At 31.2% G+C, this 10,841-nt stretch overlaps 1 long non-coding RNA gene across 1 annotated transcript; it reads right to left on the reverse strand.

Moving 5' to 3' along the window:
- Positions 1-755: 755 nt before the first annotated feature.
- LOC149511698 (uncharacterized) lies at positions 756-1,720 on the reverse strand. The gene is made up of 2 exons (XR_016333765.1): positions 1,520-1,720; positions 756-1,269 (listed from the first exon to the last, which is right to left on the reverse strand). It is a non-coding gene; the product is annotated as an uncharacterized LOC149511698 (long non-coding RNA).
- Positions 1,721-10,841: the final 9,121 nt, after the last annotated feature.

The following is a 10,841-nucleotide window of genomic DNA, read 5'->3' on the forward strand; positions in this document are numbered from 1 at the left end:
TTCTCACCTTTATCTAAATTAGACCATCGGGATTTCTTAAAAACTCTAAAGAATCAAAGATTTAAATTTTAACCCTAAACTTTAGGTCACCGGGAAACTACCTTGCCACAGTCCGATGGACATGATTTTAGTATGTGGTACTCCTTTCCTGGATCTACTTTTTTACCATGCAGATCTCCCAAAACTTTTAACAATTAGTATATCTAAATTTTAACTTGAAAACTGGAACCTTTGGAGAATCACCCTGTCGTCGTTCGATCATTTTGAAAATTCAATATGTTGATCTCCTTTTCATGATCTATCTTTTCATTGTTCGAATCCACCAAAAACCTAATGCTTAGTTACCTATAGTTTTCGTTTGGGGTTAAAAAAACTCTTTTTTTGTTTCTGGAAAAAAAATTTTTTGGTGTTTTTTTTTTTTTTGCTGCTAGTTTCTTTTGATAAGAGAACTGTCATGAATTTTTTTTTTTGCTTGCTTGTATCTCTTTTTTTTTTTTCAGCTCCCTCCCCTTTTGCTTTGCAAATCGGGCTCTACTTATGGAGTCCTCTGTGATTCAAATCTCAGATTTCCAAAGGTCAACAGCATCATGGCACTTTCAACCATGCCCGTCAACAGCATCGGGGGCTGTGGCGGCCGAACCTCCCGCTGCCAAGTTGGGGAAAGGACCCGTCCCCTGACCCATGTGCATTTAGAGCACAAAATTATTGACAGAAAAAATAAAGGGAAAAAGAAAAAGAAAAAAAAGAAATAAACATATAATAATAATAATAGTACTTGAGCTTTCTACATAATTCTCATGATAAAATTTATAATTTGTACAAATTAGAAGTCCAAGAACTCATGATAAAGAGCTCTTAAGAACTACTTATTTTACAAATAACACACTGGATACAATAAACAAGGTAGTCTTTAAAAGACAAATCAAGGGCAAGTACAACAAACTTTTTTTTTTTTTGAAAGGCAAAGGATTTATTCAGTATTAAAAGTTTTAAGAGAGGACAGAATGAGAGAAGAACACAACACAACACAACAAAAAAGCAGTTACAACCAAGCACGTAAATCTTGTGAACGAGATATCCCAGCTTCAGCGAACCCATCAGCAATGGAATTAGCCTCCCGCTGGATATGCTGGAATATATAGCTTTTCCACCATATTCATGGTAGAGATGCAGGACTGCGTTTCTCGCAGTGACGGGTTGGACATGGAATTGGAGGTTTAGGAACTGGCCAAAGCTTATCGGCTCGATTATGAACAGGCACATTTACAGCTGCAAAATTAACAGCCATATCATTCAATTTCATAACTAAAATCATTCAGACAAATAAAAATCAATGAAATTGCAAATGAACGCAAAACATACGTTGAAAGTTATTTGATTGTAATTGTAATTTTCACTTGCAAAAAAAAAAAAAAAAAGAATTTGAATGTGTTGAGATTGAAGTATATATCTATGCATATATATTATGTAGCTTATCTAAAAAAACTGGAAATAGTATGAAAGTATTTGCTGATCTCACCGATCAGCTCTCGAGCAATGGTTGAAGTGGGAATAAAGAAAGTGGAAGCAAGAAGAATGCATACTACAAGAAATAATGCTTTCATTTTCGATATTTGTAGCTAGTTTGGGTTAAGCATCTCCTCTCCCGACTGCTATTTATAGGCCAATTCAATTGTATGTTGTGGCATAAATTAAGGCTTGATAAAGGAAAAACCCTAGATATTTTCATGGCAATGATGGATAAGTGCATTACTTTTTAGGACCAATTTTTCCCCGTAAAAGAAACAAATTATTGATGTTTTATCTCTTTCTTTGGTATTATTTAAGTGATGTTGTAATATGACATCATATTAGAAGAATATGTTATAATATTAGAGCAAATCGTGAATCACGATATCATAACATGTAAAAATTAAATCTATATTTGTGAATTATTTTTAAGATTAAATCGTAAAACTTTTGGATATATTTCACAAATTGAGTGAGAGCAAATATAAGTCGATAATATTGGAATTAAGTACTACATCATAAAAGTTACCTCTAAAATACTAGTGAAAGAGAATTAAATGCTATATCATAAGAGTCACTTTTAGATTCTTAACATATTCTTTGATCCTAGTTTTGTGTTGGACTTAATGGGATATTAAATTTTAATGAGAAGAATTTGTAATATCTCAATTCTACATTAAAATATTTTAAAGATTCAATATTATATATATATATACATATATATTTATACACACAGATATTTGAATCCATATATGTGAGAAATCTTTTATCAAATAAACTTGTGAGATTTATAAATCAAAACAAATAATATGTCTAAGTATAAAACTCTGCACTTTCATTTATATAAGTTAGAAAGATATTTTGAGAGACTCATAGGAGTGAAGAAAATACTATATTATAAGAGTCACTTCTATATTTTTAACACATGGTTTGATCCTAACTCTGTATTAGGCTTAATGGGATATTAAGTTTTAATGAGAAGAATTTATAATATCTTAATTTTATATTAAGATATTTTAAAGATCTAATATTATATATATACACACATGTAGATATTTGAATCCATATATGTGAGAAATCTTTTATCAAATAAATTTTTGAGACTTACAAATAAAAAAAAATAATATGTCTAAGTATAAAACTCTGCACTTTCATTTATAAAAGTTAGAAAGATATTTTGAGAGACAAATAGGAGTGAAGAAAATTAACAATACTTGTATATAAAGAGAAAGTTTGTTGATTTTGAAATTAAATATATACAAATATCCTGTTAAAATACAAGATAAATAAACCATTTTTATGGTTCACATCAATTTCCAAATTCCAAAGACTTAATTTCAATTACTATATATTCATGTCTTTTCAATGGAAGATAATAACATTGACCCCAAGTCAACAAAAATAGTTAAAAGGTTACATTAGCTAACACTATTTTTTTTTTTTTTTTAATTTCAGAACCATCTCGATCTAATTTGAAACAAAACCACACAACCATTTGAAAGGGACAAAAATCATGAGGTTGTAGGTAGACCTGTTATAAGATAAATAAACCATTTTTATGGTTCACATCAATTTCCAAATTCCACGGACTTAATTTCAATTACTATATATTCATGTCTTCTAAACGGAAGATAACAACATTGACCCCAAGTCAACAAATATCGTTAAAAGGTGACATCAGCTAACACTATTTTTTTTTTCAATTTCAAAATCATTTTGGTTTAATTAAAACAAAACCACAACCATTTGAAAAGGAAAAAAAATCAATTTTAACCCGGAACTTTAGGTCACCAGGAAACTACCTTGCCACTGTCCGATGGACATGATTTTAGTATGTGGTACTCCTTTCCTGGATCTACTTTTTTACCATGCAGATCTCCCAAAACTTTTAAAAATTAGTATATCTAAATTTTAACTTGAAACTGGAACCTTTGGAGAATCACCCTGTCGTCGTTCGATCATTTTGAAAATTTAATATGTTGATCTCCTTTCCATGATCTATCTTTTCATTGTTTGAATCCACCAAAAACCTAATGTTTAGTTACCTATAGTTTTCGTTTGGGGTTAAAAAAAACTCCTTTTTTGTTTCTGGAAAAAAAAAATTTTGGTGTTTTTTTTTTTTTTTGCTGCTAGTTCCTCTTTGATAAGAGGACTGTGATGAATTTTTTTTTTGCTTGCTTGTATCTCTTTTTTTTTTTTCAGCTCCCTCCCCTTTTGCTTTGCAATCAGGCTCTACTTATGGAGTCCTCTGGGATTCAAATCTCAGATTTCCAAAGTTCAACGGCTTCATGGCACTTTCAACCATGTCCCTCAACAGCATCGGGGGCTGCGGCGGCCGAACCTCCCGCTGCCAAGTTGGGGAAAGGTCCCGTCCCCTGGCCCATGTGCATTTAGAGCACAAAATTATTGACAGAAAAAATAAAGGGAAAAAGAAAAAGAAAAAAAAGAAATAAACATATAATAATAATAATAGTACTTGAGCTATCTACATAATTCTCATGATAAAATTTATAATTTGTACAAATTAGAAGTCCAAGAACTCATGATAAAGAGCTCTTAAGAAATACTTATTTTACAAATAACACACTGGATACAATAAACAAAGTAGTCTTTAAAACACAAATGATGGGCAAGTACAGCAAACCTTTTTTTTTTTTTGAAAGGCAAAGGATTTATTCAGTATTAAGAGTTTTAGGAGAGGACAGAATGAGAGAAGAACACAACACAACAAAAAAGCAGTTACAACCAAGCACGTAAATCTTGTGAACGAGATATCCCAACTTCAGCGAACCCATCAGCAATGGAATTAGCCTCTCGCTGGATATGCTGGAATATATAGCTTTTCCACCATATTCATGGTAGAGGTGCAGGACTGCGTTTCTAGCAGTGACGGCGCGGACATGGAATTGGAGGTTTAGGAACTGGCGAAAACTTATCTGCTCCATTATGAACAGGCACATTTACAGCTGCAAAATTAACAGCCATATCATTCAATGTCATAATTAAAATCATTCAGATAAATAAAAATCAATGAAATTGCAAATGAACGCAAAACATACGTTGAAAGTTATTTGATTGTAATTGTAATTTTCACTTGCCAAAAAAAAAAAAAAAGAATTTGAATGTGTTGAGATTGAACTATATATCTATGCACATATATTATGTAGCTTATCTAAAAAAACTGGAAATAGTATGAAAGTATTTGCTGATCTCACCGATCAGCTCTCGAGCAATGGTTGAAGTGGGAATAAAGAAAGTGGAAGCAAGAAGAATGCATACTACAAGAAATAATGCTTTCATTTTGGATATTTGTAGCTAGTTTGGGTTAAGCATCGCCTCTCCAGACTACTATTTATAGGCCAATTCAATTGTATGTTGTGGCATAAATTAAAGCTTGATAAAGGAAAAACCCTAGATATTTTCATGGCAATGATGGATAAGTGCATTCCTTTTTAGGACCAACTTTTCCCCGTAAAAGAAACAAATTATTGATGTTTTATCTCTTTCTTTGGTATTATTTAGGTGACGTTGTAATATGACATCTTATTAGAAGGATATGTTATGATATCAGAGCAAATCGTGAATCACGATATCATAGCATGTACAAATTATATATATACTTGTGAAGTGTTTTTAAGATCAAATCATAAAATTTTTAGATAAATTTCATAAAATGAGTATGAGAGTAAATATAAGTTGATAATATTGGAATTAAGTATTATATCGTAAAAGTTAATTTTAAAATCCCATTGAAGGAGAATTAAATGTTATATCATAAACGTCACTTCTAGATTTTTAACACATGGTTTGATCCTAGTTCTATGATGGGCTTAATGGGATATTAAATTTTAATGAGAAGAATTTGTAATATCTCAATTTTACATCAAAATATTATAAAGATCCAATAATATATATATATATGTAAATATTTAAGTCTATATATGTGAGAAATCTTTTATCAAATAAACTTGTGAGACTTATAAATAAAAACAAAAAAGTGTCACAAATTAAGTATAAAACTTTGCACTTTCATTTATAAAAGTTAGAAAGATATTTTCAGAGATTCAAAGGAGTGAAGAAAATTAAGAATATTTGTATATAAAGAGAAATTTTGTTGATTTTGTAATTAAATATATACAAATATCCTGTTAAAATACAAGATAAATAAACCATTTTTATGGTTCACAATCAATTTCCAAATTCCAAAGACTTAATTTCTATTACCATATATTCATGTCTTCTCAATAAAAGATAACAACATTGACCCCAAGTCAACAAAAATAGTTAAAAGGTGACATTAGCTAACACTATTTTTTTTTTCAATTTCAAAACCATCTTGGTCTAATTGAAACAAAACCACAAAACCATTTGAAAGGGAAAAAAATCATGAGGTGGTTGGTTTGCTTTGCTAAAAAGGTGCAAGTATAGTTGGTCTCGAGGTGAATTGAGAAACTCTAGGTTGAAGATTGGGCTGATAAAGTAGTGATTGGATAGCATGCTAAACAAGCGATTGTGAAATGTGAGGTGGGGGACATGAATTCAAGTGTGAAATTTTTAAAGGTTGCATGACACTTGGGGGCTTAATTCTAGATGCTTGGAAAGGAGGTTGGAAGTAGTCATAAGGAGGATTTAGGTATGAGTTAAGACTTGAGATAGTTGGTGATGGTTGTTTGAAGCCAGGTGACTCTTTATTGGAAATCAAACTCTTGAGTTCAGTCATTTGCGTGGCTAGTTCACCCATTCCTCTTTTGAGACTTCGATCACTATTCAAATCATCCAATGCCTTAATATGCTCTGGAAGAGTGCTAGAATTAAAAAGGGCCAATTGATCTTGGCTTGATGGAATCAAAAGTGACAACGATCCTTAAGGAGGAACAAACTCAACTCCACTATCACCTTTAACCATTTCTATCAATTGAGCCATCTGTTGTTTCATTTCTCGAAGTTCGAGCCATAACTCCTCTTGATTCAACTCCAAAGTACTAATCCTTGCTTCCAATTGATCCCTCATTTTTATCACTCTGATTCCCACCAAGATAGACATTTTATTCCAAAACTTAAACAAAAAATTCTAGACTATTACCCTTATTGAATGAATATCACAAAAACAAAGACACATAAAGTATGTTTATGAATACATGAATATGAAAATGTCACGAAATGCATATATACTTATGACAATGGATTTTTATATGTACAAAGATCCAAATAAAAATTTTTGTCAACCATGAATGTGTATGCAAAAAATGCAATGTTATGTTGCAAGAATAGTGGGATATGAAATGCAATGCTTGTGTTATGTCATCCTAATGAACTGACACTACCTTTAAACATGTAATGAGATGGAATGTACGCACTACTTATTAAGATGCATAATGGTAGGCATATATCATTTATCAACAAGTGTATAACATGGGATGTATACACTGTCCATTGATGTGGATGGGATGGAATGCTCATATTATCCTATCATGATGCGTATGGGATAGGATACATGTATTATTTCATCATGATGCATGAAATGCAAAAGATGAAGTAAAATACAAAATTTTTTGTTTTGAAAAGGAAAAATGAAATAAATAAGGCTTGAAAATTATTCTTTATTCGGCCAATAAACAAAGAATTTAAGAAAAGTCCTTAATCTTTGAAAATGTTCTTTTGCCCTTTTTTTCTTTTTTTTTTAATGATTGACCTAAAATAAATACTACATATTCAAATATAATGCACACAATCAAAGAAAAAAAATAATAAAATAAAATAAAATGACTCAAGAATTCAAAACAAACAAGTAAGAGAAATAATATAATAACCATACGACAAAATAATATAACGTATAATATCCTAATTTGTGGTAATTTTCTAAAAAGGTGGCATAGCTCTATCCTAGGTAGGCTTCCTATGGGTCACAATATGTTGGGTTAGGATTTATATGTCTAAAGGTTCCCAGACTATTCCTCACATCATCGCCTATTATAGACAAGTAAGGTTCCCTGATCCTCGCCCATTATGGGTTATTAACGGAAAGGGTTCAATCTGAGTGAAAGTGTTTTGCTAGCATATGCGGAGGTTATCACCTCATGAGAGTGTAGTTACTTCACTTCCTCCTAAAAAAGATGGAGCTCGAGTATAGAGCTCATGCATGCGAGTAAATATACAAAGTGTGTGCAAAGTAATGTATTGATCAAAATAACATGAATAAATCATAACCAAAAACAAAATCAAAATGAAGTAATAACTAACACATAATTTATTTTATTTATTAACATGAATGTTTTCGAAAAATAAAATAAAAAAATTTAAATTAAATATCAAATAAAATCAATTAAATCCAACTATTGTCAATAGCGCATAATTAAAATTTTGGCTTAACCTTCAAACAAGTCCCCAGTGGAGTCGCCAAGCTGTAGTAACGATTTTGGGACCGTCAGACGTAAATATAATTTAAAATTAAGAGAAATAAAAGGAGTCGCCACCAATCTTTGTTAGGGTGTGATTGGCCACCCAAAAGTTTATCCTTTTAATAAAATTATAAAAATAGGTTTAAAGTTTATCAAAAAAATAAATTTCGATCTACGAAAAATCAAGTTGGGTCTGAAAGTCGGTTACATGTAGGGAAGGATTAGCACCCTTACAACGCTCATAAATTGGTACCATTTAATTACGCGCTATTTTCATTGTTGGATAAAAATGGTTTTAATTTAAAATTTAACACTAATTCCCTTCATTTGGAAAAATAAAATTTTGCTAAAAATTTTATTTAGAAATATTGAGAAAATCTTTAAGTTAAAGAATTATCTTAAAATTCTTCAACATCTAGGCAGAATTTAAAATAACTATTTTCGCTTAAGATTTAACATAACAATCCTTAAAATAAAATAACACTCTTTATAGAAAATTGTTGGTGACTCTCCTACATCTAGGCAGAGTACCAAGAATTATTTCTTTCGAAATGTTATTTTTATTTTGTTTTGTAATATCATAAAAAATATTTTTTTAAAGTATTATTCTTTTTTTATTTTAAAATATTTTATCACCAAGTAGTAAATAAAAATTAAAGACAAAATAGTGCAAATAAATACTGATAATAACATGCTAACGTATGTATGCTAATGAATGTCATGTAGGATGAGATGCAATTTGAAAGTTGGATTCTTAAGTATAATGAGGTTACCCCGACTCTCCAACATCTAAGCAGAGCTTAGGTGCGACTGTTTATATTTAAGATCCTAATTTACTATTATACTTTTTATTTATTAATCTTATTATTAAAATGAATTAAGAAATCATGTGAAAAGACTTAACGAAGTAAAATTTTCTAAATACCTCATCCTTTAGGCGGTATTCGGGAACAAATTGCTTCATATGAAATTTTCACACTTCCTTAGGATTTTTAGGATTTTGGATTTTAGGGGGTTTTGGATTTTAAGGGGTTTTAGAAACCTAGGATTTTGAAAATTAAAAAATAATGTTTAAGGTTTTGTTTTTAAGAAAATATGAACATCTCTAAAAATCCTCAACATTTAGGTAGATTTTCGAAGCAAGTTCGATTTTAGTGATTTTTGAAAATTAATTAAAATTTTTTATATATATTTTATTTTATTGAAAAGTTATTAATAATAATTCTCCAACATCTAGGCAGAATTATTTCTTTAAAAAAATATTTTTTATTCCCTCCAATATCTAGGTAGGAAAAATAGTAAAAATATCTATTATTATTATTTAAGCATTTTTAATATATATTTTTAATCGTTTTCATTATTATTATTATTATTATTATTAAAACAATTAAATATTTATCATAACAAATTTAGGAACTTATCATGCATAAATATATAAAAATACTTAAAATAAAAAAATAATAATATATATAAAAAAATAGAAAATTAAAAAAAAAAATTTTTTACCTGAACCGGACTGGTCAACGATGGTTCAGTTGACTGAAAAGGGGTCGATTTGGTGCGCGATTCGGTTGAACGGTCTATGGTTCGGTCTAGTTCAAACCGGTTTAATTGGACCGATCAGCAGCTGTTGGAAGAGCGGGTCCATGGGTCAGGTCACATGGATCTCGGGTCGGATCCGGGTCAACGCACGGATCCTTTTTGGCTGAAACGACGTCGTTTTGCTCCTTAGTCTTTTATATATAATTGAAAAAAAAAAATTTTTTGTTCATTTTTTTGGTCTTTCAGAAAAAAAAGGGGAGAGAGCTTTGGGGAGAGCTCGCCGTCCAATCCCAGGTCCACCACGTCGGCCGTCACCTGGGTCACTATCGGTAGGGTTGTCGGTGGTCGTCGGTGGTCGAAAAATTTCAATGATACTCCCAGAAGCCCTTTTCAATGCGCTCTTCCTAGATCCGATGCCCGTTTTATCGAAAACAGCCCTGATTAGCGTAGATCGGGGCTCAAAGTTTCTATTTTCTCTTTTTTTTTTTGTTGAAGCAAGACTAACGTGATTTTTTTGCTTTTGCAGGTAGCTTTGGCATTGGGTTCCTCCTTGCGGGGAGGACTGTTTGTCTCTTTTTTCTTGTTTCTGTTTTTATGTTTCTATTTTCGTGGTTGGTGTGGGTTAAATGGTTTTTTTTTTTTGTGTGCCTGGGTGTTCGAGAGGGTGTTGTGGACAATGTGTTTGGAAGTGAAGAACTATCCGAAGGTTTTCGAGAGGGGATCTTCGAGAAAGCTTTTAGAAAAGGGGTTTCGAGAGAGCCAAAGGGAAAAAGTTGAAGGTTTTTAAGGAGCTTCAAATAGGGGGACAGATGGTGGTCGTAGGTGTGGTAGGGTGGCTGTCTGGTCTGGTGGCTAGATAGGGGGCTGGTCAGAGGGCTGTAGGGTGGCTGGTTGGGGGCGACAACAGCGCCAACCACCCTACTTTCTGTTTTTTTATTTTTTATTTTTTGTTTTTTTATTTTTTTATATAATTAATAATTATTTATTTTTTTAAATTATTATTATTATTAATATTATTATTAAAATTATTAATATTATACTAAAATGAAAATAATAGACCTAGATAAAACCGGTGTCTACAATGGCCAAGTACTGCAACTTTATGATCTGGTTTGGCAGCTTATTACTTAGCTATATAGATATATCCCCACTATAATTTCACCAATATAAAGCTTTCCCACCATATTCACGGTATAGATACAGGAGACTTATTGCAGTTCTTGCTAAAGATCATTCACTTTGGAAGAGATGATTAAGGAATGCAACTTGCATAAGGACCTTTGCCACAAGGAGGTGATATAGCATCGGACAGAGGCTTAACTGCTTGATTATAAATGGGCTCTTTTTCAGCTGCAAAATTAACAGACATATAATTCAATGTCATCATTAAAA

The sequence above is a fragment of the Durio zibethinus genome, chromosome 25 (genome assembly GCF_047325235.1).
Source record: "Durio zibethinus cultivar Kanyao isolate XHJ-2024 chromosome 25, ASM4732523v1, whole genome shotgun sequence".
Taxonomy (NCBI): Eukaryota; Viridiplantae; Streptophyta; class Magnoliopsida; order Malvales; family Malvaceae; genus Durio; species Durio zibethinus.